Below are 12,667 nucleotides of genomic sequence, written 5' to 3'. Positions count from 1 at the left end.
CGCGTGCCTCAGCAGAAGGTGTTGCAATTATAGTACGGAGCAGTTTTCTTTAATTAGCAAAGACTCGTTTGTTCAACAAGTATTTACCAAGTGCCCACTGGGTGCCAAGTACTTATCTAGATACTGAGACTCAGGGGAGAATAGACACAAGTCCCTGCCCTCCAGGTGTTCCCATTCTCTTTCCGGGAGACACAAGAAATAAGCAAAACTGTATACAGTGGTAGCTCATAGAAAAATGAAGTTTGATATTTCAGTTACTATGACCACGTAGCCAACAGTGCCAAAATTTAGGAGTGCTATGGGTCGGGGCTTTGGACAGGGCACAGAACAGGGCAAGAAGGGGGCTTTTCTCTGCTTTCTGATGTCCAGAACCTGAGCTAGAAGAATTGAAGCCCAGGGCCCAAGAACCCCCGGAATGTTTACTCACTCCTGGTTAATGGTGGTTAATGGTGGCTGTGGGGCCTTGGTTCCTCCCCATCTGGTCTCTCTGGGTGGGCTGGTTTGGGCTTCTTCTGGTGCAGTGGGTTCCCAGGAAGGAGGTCCTGAGAGACAGAGTCAGGAGGACATATGGCGTAAGAAGAGCCCACCTCCGGAGCCCTGTACTGTCACTTTGCCACATCTTATCTGTTAAAAGTGAGTTCCTAAGGCGGGTCCATATTGAGGGGGAGGGGGAATTAAACTCCCTTTTGATGGGAGGAGTGGTTCTAGAAGAGTCTGTGGGACCATACAAATTGCTCTGGCCATTTTTAGAAAATGCAATCTCTCGCATCAGGGGAGGAAGGCTGGGGTGGGGCTGCACAGGTGATGGTGGTGGAGATTATTGGTGTTTTATGTTGGGAGCAGGGACGCGTGCCTGGAAGAAGCGTGGGAGCATGCACTGTGGTTCCTCGGTGGAGATGTTCCGGGCACAGCAAAGGCAAAGCTCTGGGAAAGACCGAGGGTTTTCCTCTGAATGAACTGGTAAACCATTGAGAACTTTGAGCCGAGGAGTAACGTGATCTCACTTAGGTTTTAGTGGGCTTGCTGAGGCTGCTGTGAGAACAGATTGGGAGGTGGGAGGCACGGGTGGAAGTGGGGAGCCCAGTTAGAAGGCCACTGCAAAAATCAAGATGGGACAGGATGAGTGCTTGCGGCAGGGCTGTAGTGCAGAAGGCGGGAAGAACTTACAGATAGAGTCAGTTGGGTTTCCTGATGAACCAGATGGGGGTTAATGGCCAGCCCACACATCCTGACTTGTCTCGGACACTTCTAGTTTGTGTCATGAGAGGCATGCACTCTAGTTATGAGGAGAAAGTGCAGAGTCAGGGACGGCTTTCAAGTTTTTGGCCCGAGTGTCTGGAAACATCGTGGTGCCATGTACTGAGGTGGAGTGACTGCCCATCGCTTGCTGGTGGGGAGGAATCAGAGATGGCCTCAGGTCTCGTGAGCACGAGGACAAGGTGAGTAGATGATGGTGGGGTGTCTGGGGTGGAGGTGGAATGTGAGTGTTGCTTGACCAGAGCAAGATGAGTAAAGGTGAATCCAGGAGGTTGGCCACGATCATCTGTGGCCATGAGAAGAGCCCGGGCAAGCAAGCCAGTGCAGAAGCTGGGGCACGAAGAAGAAACGCCCCCGCCCAGCGAAGAAGAAGAAGGAGTTGCTTAGGAAAGGGGGGTACGGCGAGAGGTGGTGGGGGTGCTTGGAACAGAAATCTTTCTCAGGTGTACCTCCTCACCTTAAGCAGAGCCCAGAATGAGCACAGTCTGACCTTTTGGAAGTGACTTAGCTGTCATTCCACAGGTGGCCTGTCATCAGACCACGTGGGGGGGCGTGGCCTCCGTGGGTCATGGGCCCACATTGGGGCTGCTGGGCTCCACACCTGCTCGGTGCATTTGGAGTTTTCTGCCTCCCCTTGCTGGCAGGGGTCGCTTTCCCTCTTGCCCTGGCAGAGGCCCCCTCTCTTCAAACCGGATCTTTCCGGGCCACACTTGCTCAATAACCGGCTTATCAAGCTCACTAGAATCGTAAAATGAGGGGCTCTCCTGTGACCTTTAGTCGCTACTGAAGCTGCTCTGAAGGCTTTTTCCCTTTCTTCTTCTTTTTCCCTGGATAACTGCTTACTGGAAGGTAACTTCTAGATAAGCGCAGTCCAGCTCTAAAAGTTAGTCGGTTGCCAAATCAATCCAGTCGTTCACTATTTATCAGACGAACAGTCTCCCCGGGGGCCATGCGCTAGATTCACTGATTATCCTTCCTGTAGCAAATATGAGCAGCAGGCCCGCAGATAGAATGGACAAAAACCCCAGCGTGTTTTGAGTGTACGTGCTAGGAGGGAGAGGGGGACAGTAGCTAAGAGAAATGAGTCTAAGTCCCGGATGAAGATGTGCTGAGTGCAGGGAGAGAATCACCGGGACAGAGAAGTGGCAGGGAGAGAGTAAGGGAAGGGGGCCACAGTTCAATAGTGTGATCCCAGAAGGCTGAAGTGAGAAGGTGGGGGCGAAGCCTTGACCCAGTCAGGACCACCGTGGCCTCACATCGCGCGCTTTCCGTCATACTACAGCTGCTCCCAAGTCCCTTTGTAGGGTCCGCGCCACAGAGGTGGTCTGGCCTCCAGTTGCCTGTGGGCCCCAGGGTTCACTGCCCTGCTCCTCACATGGTAGACTCTACCCTCCTCACACACCCCAAGCCCGCTCCTGACTCAGGGCCTTTGTGTGGCGGCAGATCGCTGACTGTCTCACTCGTCCCCTCTGTTCTGGGGTCTGCTCCCATGTGCCCCGGCCACCGAGCCCTGCCTCCTAGTGCCCACCGCCCCTGTGCAGCCCCCTGCACATACACACTGAATCTATGTCAGCGTGTGGCCCACTGTAACCTACAGAATGTGCAAGAAGGGAGGCTGTGCCAACTAGGGGCCTGAGCCTTAAGATGGCCTGGCACCTGCTTTTGAATTTGGGGAGCCCTGGGATGCTGTGGGAGAAGTCTGGCTACTCTGCTGGCAAGGCCAGGTGGAAGGGCCATCTGGACAGACCACCCGGGCAGGGAAAGGCCCTGAGACTACCTGGAGACAGGGGCCCGGCTGTACTGACATCCCAGCGGGGCCCCCCTTCTTGCCATCCCTGCGGAGACACCAGACATGTGAGTGAGTCGTCTTGGACGTTCCCACTGGGAGAGACCTCAGAAGACAACACGCCAGGCAAAAATCTGTGGTGAACAGAGGAGCCACCCAGCTGGACCCAGTCAGTCAACAGCATCTCGGGAGATGAGGCAAAGATTGTTGTTTGAAGCACTTCGATTTGAGGTGGTTTGTCCTGCAGCAATAGACACCCGGAACATTCCCTGACCGCCCAGTTCAAGCCATGATCTCTTTCCCTTCCCTGCCTCTGCTTTTCCTTTACTCCCCTTCCCAGTTCCTGACGTTAGTATGGGCATTTTTTACTGCCAACTCTCCCTCCCCTCCACCATGATCTCCACGGGGTGGGACATCTTCTTCCTTAGGCTCCCGGCTTTATTCCTGGAGCTCAAGATGGTGCCTCGCTAGTCTCGGGCGCTCCGTGAATGAATAACTCGTGAATGAACAAATAACAATGAATGAACGTGTTGAATGAAACGTAATAAGTATCCACTCTTCTGAGATCAGAATAGTCTTGGTTTCAGAAGGGCCCTTTTCCTTTGAGGAAGAGCAGCCCCTCCCCAGAACGGGGGGGGCACAAGCTGTCCCACGAGGTACCTCCTGCCATTGACCCGGCATGAAATCAACACATTTTTGTTGAACTCTTTTGACAGGAAACGCCGATTGGAAGACTAAAATGAACATTTAAAAATAAGCAGCAACTTTAAACAACTCCAGTTCTGTGTTTGGGGACCCCCCCCCATGTCCCCAGAGAGGGGGCAAGAAGCAGGAGCTGACGCAAAGCCAGGCTTAGGAAGGGGAGAAGAGCACCCCAGGGGCCAGGTGAGAGGGTTGAGGGGAGGGGGACCCGCCCCCGCCCCCGCCCCCGCCCCCGCTCCTGCTCCTGCTCCTCACGACTCCCAGGGCCCGCCCCGCCCCGCCCCGCCCCGCCCCACCCCGCTCCCTCCAACCTCCTGGGAGGGGCCTCTGGGCTCGGGGACTCCTTCCTCCCAGGCGAAGGGGCAGATTGGTGTGGTCCCCACAGTCCGTACAGTTTCTATTTCGGTTCTCTCCTCTCTTGCATCGGCCTGACATTTTCTCAACTGATTCCAAGCCCAGTGCACCATTTTAGCTGACGTGGGTGAGCATTTCGTGGGGACAGCAGATGGATGGGATGACAAATAGCAGGATGGTGGGGACAGCTGCGAAGGGCTTTTTCCTGTGCCAGAGCTGTTGGCTGTGCACGTGCTCCAGCGTAGTCTAGACACTGCGGGAGCCGCAGCATGTGCTCAGGGACAGCGGGCGAGCTGGATTCCATTTCTTTCTTTGCGGCTAAGCGTCCCCCTCTACCTCCAGTCAGCCAGCTCCCCCACTGTCCCAGAAGCAGACCCCAAGACTGTGGTTCCTTTGACCCCAGGGGGTGTGACCGGGTGGCGCAGAAGTGAACCAGGGGAGAGGAGAAAGTCTACACGGGGTGTGGTGTGGCCACGAGAGCAGGTGACCGCTGTGGGCACCTGGGCACGGTGCGCCCCAGAGCTTTCTCATCCGAGGGGCGAGGAACCTGGGTGGTTCATCCACCAACTCCTGTTTCTCCTCTTGGCTAAGGGGTTTGCCTAGAGGCCCTCAGTCCACAGAACTTAGGCCTGCCCTGCAGCTAGACCAAACTTTCAGGCAGTTCTCAGGTTTTTAGAAGCCCTCTGAGTCTGGGCTGCTGGAACAAAGCACCATAGACCAGGGAGCTTGTAAACAGTGGGAATTTCTGTTTCACCGTTCTGGGGGCTGGAGGGCTGAGATCAGAGTGCTTCCATGGTTGACTTCTAGCAAGCACCCACTCCTGGGTTGCAGGCTACTGTCAACTTCTCGTATTCTGGTGGAAAGAGGGCAGGGCAAGCCAGTTCTCTGGCTTCTTCCGGGAAGGGCACTAATAATTCTACTCACGGGGCTCCACTCTTGTGACCTAACACCTCCAAAGGCCCCCTGCTTCCCAATCCCATCACATTGGGATTAAGGGTTCTACACATGAATTTGTGGGCAGGGGACACCAACATCCAGCCCATGGCGCCCATCACATACAGTAAGCACTGAGGTGGCACGGGCAGGACCAGATGGCGCTTGCTGTCCCCAAAGCAGCACTGCCTATCGCCTGCCCCCGTCAGGTGTTGTGTCTATGAAACTGGACCCTTGCTCATAGGCTAGTGGGGAACATAGTTACAAAGTGTATTGACGAACAGAGATGCAAAGGCCTGTGCTGAAGGCTGTGGGGGGCAGGTCACCACTGAGGATACTGGAACATTTGCTGAGCAGGGAACAGCAGTGGAGTCTTGAGAACCAGATATGAATTGGGGGTTACATATTGTACTACAGCACTCGTACGATGCTGACTGCTTCTAGGGGTGTTGGACGCCTGGAATTCCACTCCGTGAACTGTGCCCGGGTCTTCAGCACAGAAGGCTACACTGGAAGGGGGCTGAGGCTGCTCAGTCAATGCTGTGGTTACTCCTGAGGTGCCAAGCTGGAAGGGAGAGCTGGCTGATGGCCCTGGTGACAGATCAGAGGATCCCGGAGTTGGAAGGTGGTTGGGAGGCCCCTGGCCCCCTCTCCCCACCCGGGCTCTACGACTGGTTGGTTCCTTGATTTTTAGACCACATGGGAGGGCAGTGTGACAACACTTCATCATCTGCCCTGTGCCCAGTGGCTGACAGGCCACCTCTCCCCTCCTCTACGGCCCAGGGGCCCATCTCCTCGTGCCCACCTCTTCATGCCTAGTCTCAGCTAATTATCTGCTCTGTTTAGATAGTACTTTATAGATGGAGAAGCACTGTGACATACAGGCTCATGATTGTCTTTACAGAAACTCTGTGAGGTAGGTAGGATGTTCCTGACTACAGCTGAGGAAACCACGGTCCCCCGAATGTCAATGAGTTGGGCCAGGGTTAAATGGCTGGGAAGTGGCAGGTCCATGAGGCACCCCTGGGTCTTTGCCCCAGGTCCCGTGTGTCTCCCTCCTCTTCCTACCCTTCGGAGGCCCACTGGGCCTTCATGAGGATGGGAAGCAGGTCTCTCCTTGTCTCTGGTCTGCCCTGGTGTTTCCTAAATGACTTCAGACCCATTTCTGTACCGCACATTTTATGTGCTGCCCTGGAGAGAACAGCAGAAGAATCATCCATCCTGCTGGTTGTACGGGAAGGAAACCTCTGCAGATTTTCTTCGTCACCTTTTTCCTTGGAAACCCCCCTCCTTTTTTTCTTAAGTAGTGAGGACAGAGGGAGAGAGGGAGAGAGAGAATCCCAAGTAGACGCCACTAAGCCCAGACTCTGATAAGGGGCCTGATCCCACTACCCTGTAACCCTGACCTGAGCCGAAATCAAGAGAATCGGCTTCTTAACTAACCAAGCTACGCAGGTGTCCCTTGAACATGATCTTTAACAAAGAGATAGCAGGCCTCAGATTTGGCCTTTGGAAAGCAAGAGAGCTGAGTTAGGGTTAATAGCACTGCTTCATTTTCACTGTATTTATTTTGCAGTTGCCTTCAATTTATGGCAAGCACAGCCTGTTTTTATTGTGGTTTGCCTTTGAAATACAATTCTTTTTAAAAGATTTTATTTGAGAGAGAAAGACAGCGAGAGAGAGAGAGCATGGAAGGGTGTAGAGAGGGAAAGGCAAACTCCCCGCTGAGCAAGGAGCCTGATGCAGGACTTGATCCCAGAACTCTGGGTTCTGGGATCATGACTTGAGCTGAAGGCAGATGCTTAACCAACTAGGCCACCCAGGTTCCCCCGAAATAAAATTCTTTAAATAAAAGGAGTGAACTTGTTTAAAGAAAAATATTGTGTAAATAAGAGTCTAAGTGGTCCTCAAAGACAGCAAAAATCCTGGTAGTGGCTGCAAGGGACTTAAGTTTAGGAAATATTAGTACCCAATAGGAATTAAACTTGATCATTGTTCATTATCACAAAAAAAATAGCTACTATCGGGGTATCTATTCTATGCCGGGGCTTAAATTTGTTATTTCTAAAGATTTTATTTATTTATTTGACACAGAGAGAGAGATCACAAGTAAGCAGAGAGGCAAGCAGAGGGGGAGAGGGAAGCAGGGTCCCTGCTGAGCAGAGAGCCTGATGCCGGGCTCAATTTCCCAGGACCCTGAGATCATGACCTGAGCTGAAGGCAGAGGCTCAACCCACTGAGCCACCCAGGCACCCCTAAATTTGTTATTTCTAATCCCTATAAAAATTCTATGAAGTTGTTGTTGTGTTGTCCATTCACTGATGAGAAAACCAAAGCTCAAAGACTTCCTGTAACTTGCCTGAGTCACCCGGTCAGCTTGGTAGATTGTAAAAATGCACCCAGGTCTTCCCTTCCATGGATCCACACCCTCTTTGCAATATGACTTTTTGGCTTCTCTCATGGAGAGGTGGTAAGTGTAATTAACAGCTCCCCTGCTCATCCCCCCACGGCTCTCTGGAATCTTGGCTTGGTCACATGACTTGCTTTGGGCATTGGGGGATCGGGGAACACAGCCCAGACAGGCTTGGAAAGTACAGTGCACTGGAGCATAATCTTTTGCTGCTCCTGGGAACCCTTCTACCACTGCCTTCTGAGTGAGCCAGGCTGCTGGAGGACAGGAGATTCAGGGCCAGGCATCTCCATGGCCCCAGCTAGTCCTGAGCTAACCATGGGCCATCCTAACTGGTCCTGCCCCCAGGGGAGTCCCTACACCAGATCCTGTCCTTGACTCATGAGAAATAAGTTTTAAGCCACTAATGTCGGGGTGATTCTTAACACAGCAGAGCTAGCTCATGGTGCTGGCAATGGGGGAAGAGCTAGGATTTCACCTGGTTTGTTCTCTCACTCTCATCTTTCCCATTCCAGCAAATAACACCCACCTGCTCCAGCCCCGAAGCAAGGAGCTACCTTTATACCTCCTCCTCAACCCTACTCATCGCAGCGGCCAGGCAAGCCTCCCAAAGTACATCTCAAATCTGGCTGTTAGCCAGCATCTCCCGCCGCCTCTCTTGCCCCAGCCACCATCAGCTCCCGTCCAGACCAGGAGTCAGCCAACTTCTGTACAGGTCCAGACAGCAAATATTTTAGGCTTTGCGGGTCACACAGCCTTCTCTGCACATACTTAACTCTGCAGCCCTAGACAACATGTAAATAAGTGGGGGTCGCTGTGTTCCAAGAACGCTTTATTTTTAGACACTGAAATTAGAATTTTTATCATTTTCTTGTGTCACTGAGTCCACTTTTGATTTTTTTTCAACCGTTTCAAAATGTGAACAACAATTGTTAGCTCACAGCCTGCACAGAAACAGGCAGCAGGCCAGTTTCGATGTCTGCCTGATTCTGAGACTTGTGCTTTCTACACTACTTTGTCTCCTCCCCTGTAGCGTTGGTGAGACTTAAGGGGAGAGAGGGGTTCAGGCCCAAGCACTTTGAAGATGAAGATCTGGCTGAACAGAGGAAGGGAAGTTATTTCAGGCAAAGGTATCCACACGAATAACAGCTTAGAAATGGGCAGGAGCTTGGTGCTGAGGGACAGTCTAGATCAGCCCAAGTGGGTGTTTCTAATCACAACTGACCTTTGCTTGTTGTTGTCGAGACTGTTTTCTTTCTTCAACTTGTAATATCCCATTATTTTAGTAACGGTACTTAAGTAAATACATGTTGTATAAGCTTTTCAGTGACATTGCTTTATTTATACCTTTATCTTTCATGGAACATTTTTGTACAGAGTTTTACAAAGGTACCTATGTGGGATGCCTGGCTGCTTCAGTCAGTTAAGCCAGCTCAGGTCTGAGATCAAGCCCTGCATAGGCCTCTCTGCTCAGTGGGGAGCCTGCTTCTCCCTCTTCCTCTGCCTTTCCCCCCACTTGTACTCTCTCTGAAATAAATAAAATCTTTAAAAAAATAAATAAGAAGTGTCTATGTCTTTGATGATTAACCTCTAACATTGCCATGCACTTTTAAATCTTTGTAGACGATGATTTGAAAAGGCTTCACAGCAGACAGTCCAAGTCCTGGGTTTGGAAGGATGGTCACTGGGACCCTGCTCAGCCCTCTGTGGGGGATTGAGGGAGTGAGGCTGATGCAGGCACTTGACCCCCTCTCCACTGGGGAGTCAGGATCGCTCAAGGAAAGCCCGCCCTGCTAGGAGCCACAGTCTCCTGCCAGTTTGTAAATAGTCTCGTTCCTAATTTATCTCGTTCCTCTTTTCTGAGCCAGTGACCCAGATTCCAGAGGCCGCACGCACAGGGTTGTGCAGACGGGTCTCCATGTTGCCGTACTGGAAAAAATGAGGAGAAAATCACGAGCTGCTTAAAAATAGGGGAAGATAATAGAACCCTCACACAGTGGAATTAAAGCAGCTAGACCCGCCATAGTGACAAAGTACCCCAAGCTACATGTAGGTCCACCCAGATTTGGCTTGTGCCATATAAGTGCAGTTTACTTTTCCCACCACTAGATGGCAGTCCCGTTTTAAAGCAGGTTTTTTTCACGCAATCCTGCTGCTCAAGATAAAAAGTAACCGTTTTCACCCCATGATGTTGGCAAAAAAAGGGGGGAAAAAGTCTTAAAACTCTTGTTAGTGACTATGTGGGAAAGCGGTGAATGTCAGCAAGCGCTGGTGGAAGCACAAGTGGATAGTACTATTCTGGAGGAATTTGAGAGTCACTTTCACGCTGCACACACCATGTGACCCAGCCCCGACACGTCTGGATTTGATCATGGATTTGATCTGGATTTGAGGATGATGATGGCTAATGCTTATTTTGACCTGACTATGTGCCCTGCAGAACCTGCCTTAAGCGCTTACATCATCCAGTCCTCCCAACTCCATGTGGGCAGGCACGGTTATTTCCCTCTCCCTTTACACAGGGGACATCCAGGCACCCAAAGTTCAGGCACCTTGACTCAGGTTAGAGAGTTAGTAAGTGGCAGAGCTCCAAAGCTCGCCCTGTTTCCAGTACAGGGCATGTGGCTCGTGTACACCAGGAAACACACACACACGCACATCCAAGGGTGTTCACTGCCGCAATGTCTGCTAGCCTAACCCTGTTGATGAGACAAGAAAGCCTGAGGGAATACTGGAGAGCAGGTAATGCCACACACTAGACCTACAAGTGGTCAACCTGGCAAAAACAAATGTGGAGATAAAGCAAGCAACTATCAAAAAGACAGAAGCAAATCTGCATATTATGGGGACCAGCATGGAGATTCAAACTGTTAAAGGATACGCTGGAAAGATGCATACCAAATTTATAATGGTGTGTCAGGGTTGAGGAGGGAAACAAAAGACAAGGACTTCTAAGCTTATCTGTAATGTGCTAGTATTTTCTCTTTCCTTTTGTATCCTGAGCAAAAAGGGTGAAGCTCAAACCCTACTCTAATCCAGAGTATCTTTTTTTTTTTTTTTTTTAAGATTTTGTTTATTGGGGCACCTGGGTGGCTCAGCTGTCAAGCATCTGCCTTCAGCTCAGGTTATGATCCCAGGGTCCTGGGATCGAGCCCCACATCAGGCTCCCTGCTCTCTGGGAGGCCTGCTTCTCCCTCTCCCACTACCTCTGCTTGTGTTCCTGGTGTGTCTATCTCTCTGTCAAATAAATAAATAAATAAAATCTTCAAAAAAATTTTATTTATTTATTTGACAGAGAGAGAGAGAAAGAGATCACAAGTAGGCAGAGAGGCAGGAAGAGAGAGAGGGGGAAGCAGGCTCCCCGCTGAGATCACGACCCAAGCTGAAGGCAGAGGCCTAATCCACTGAACCACCCAGCACCCCCAGAACATCATTTTTTTTTTTAAAGATTTTATTTATTTATTTGACAGACAGAGATCGCAAGTAGGCAGGGAGGCAGGCAGAGAGAGGAGGAAGCAGGCTTTCTGTGGAGCAGAGAGCCCGATGTGGGGCTCGATCCCAGGACCCTGGGATCATGACCTGAGCCGAAGGCAGAGGCTTCAACCCACTGAGCCACCCAGGCGCCCCCCAGAACATCATTTTATGATTGGATCCTCACAAATGCGCTCCTCAAACCTGACAACTGTTATTGTCAAGCAACCATACAAACCTTTTGCTCCATCAGGGGCATCTCTGATGGATGGAAGGCCTCTGAGGTTGGAAAGAAGGGAAGGAGGAGGGGGCAGGGAGCGTTCTGTCTTGTGCCTAGTGACTGACTTCAGACAGTGGTTCTCTTTAGGGCACCAGCTCCAAACCACTGAAGTGTTTCTTTTTAAGTAAAGTTCCAACTACTCCTTTGTTTCACTTGTGGTGTGTGTGTTCGTGTGTGGCGGGGGGTGGTGGTGGAGAGGAAGGCATGTTATAATCAAATATTTAATTGCTCAGGTGGAAAGACACAGTGACTCAAACAAATTACCCCTCTCTAACTACATTTAAAGCCGGTAGGCAAATTGGTTACCTAGAAACACAATGACTTACAACTAACCCTCTTCCTGTATTTACCAGAGTCAACACATAAGAAATCACAGGTCATATGGTGACATGTTTTCCTAGAACTGTAATAGGTTTACAGAGGTTAATGCTCTCCAATTAAAAGGGGATAATGGCTCTGAGCAAGAGATCAGGTCTGGGGGGTGGGAGGTGGATGGGAAGAGGGAAGATAAAACTTTTGTATAAAATTGAAAATTGGTTTTTAGTGCCAGCCAGCATGGAGCTTTTGTCAGTGGCTGAATGCACTAAGAATGTGTAGAACTGCAGAGGAAAAGGGTATGTGGATAGCTCTGAACCTAATGGATTGTCTCAAAGCCCAAGACTGTAATATTCTATCCTATGCTATGAGGAAGCCTCTTCACAAAAAATATTTTAGGGGCACCTGGGTGGCTCAGTCAGTTATATGTCTGTCTGCCTGGGCTCAGGTCTTGATCCTGGGGTCCTGGGATCAAGCCCCACATTGGGCTCCCTGCTCACTTGAGGAATCTTCTCCCTCTCCGTCTGGCCTCCCCGCCCTCCTCCCTTGTGTTCTTGCTCTTTTTAAAGGTTTTTATTTGTCAGAGCGAGCGAGCGCATGCACAAACAGGGAGAGTGGCACGCAAAAGCAGCAGGCTCTTGCTGAGCCAGGAGCCTGATGGATGCAGAACTCATCCCAGGACTCGGATCATGACCTGAGCGGAAGGCAGATGTTTAAATGACTGAGCCACCCAGGCGGCCCTCGAATATATAAACATTTTTTAAAAATATATTTTAATTATCCTCATTAAGAGAATCCCTCATCACAAATCGTGTTTCATTTCACTAGATTTTATTAAGATTTTATTTATCCATTTGACAGAGATCACAAGGAGGCAGAGAGGCAGGCAGAAAAAGAGGGGGAAGCAGGCTCCCTGCCGAGCAGGGAGCAGATGTGGGGCTCAATCCCAGGATCCCGGGATCATGACATGAGCCACCCAGTGGGGTTATCTGCCCCTTGACTGGATTTTAATAAGCCACATCACTTAGGGGAACAGGTGGTATCCACAACTTAGTGATATACACGGTAATTCTTAAGAAGTTGTCTCATTTAGAAACTCAGATTTGGCTTTCTCCTCCTATGACTTAGCCGGGAAAATAATTTTTCACTGACATTTCCC

The sequence above is a fragment of the Neovison vison genome, chromosome 8 (assembly GCF_020171115.1).
Source record: "Neovison vison isolate M4711 chromosome 8, ASM_NN_V1, whole genome shotgun sequence".
Taxonomy (NCBI): Eukaryota; Metazoa; Chordata; class Mammalia; order Carnivora; family Mustelidae; genus Neogale; species Neogale vison.
The sequence above is the reverse complement of the archived record's forward strand: the minus strand, read 5'-3'. Positions refer to the sequence as shown.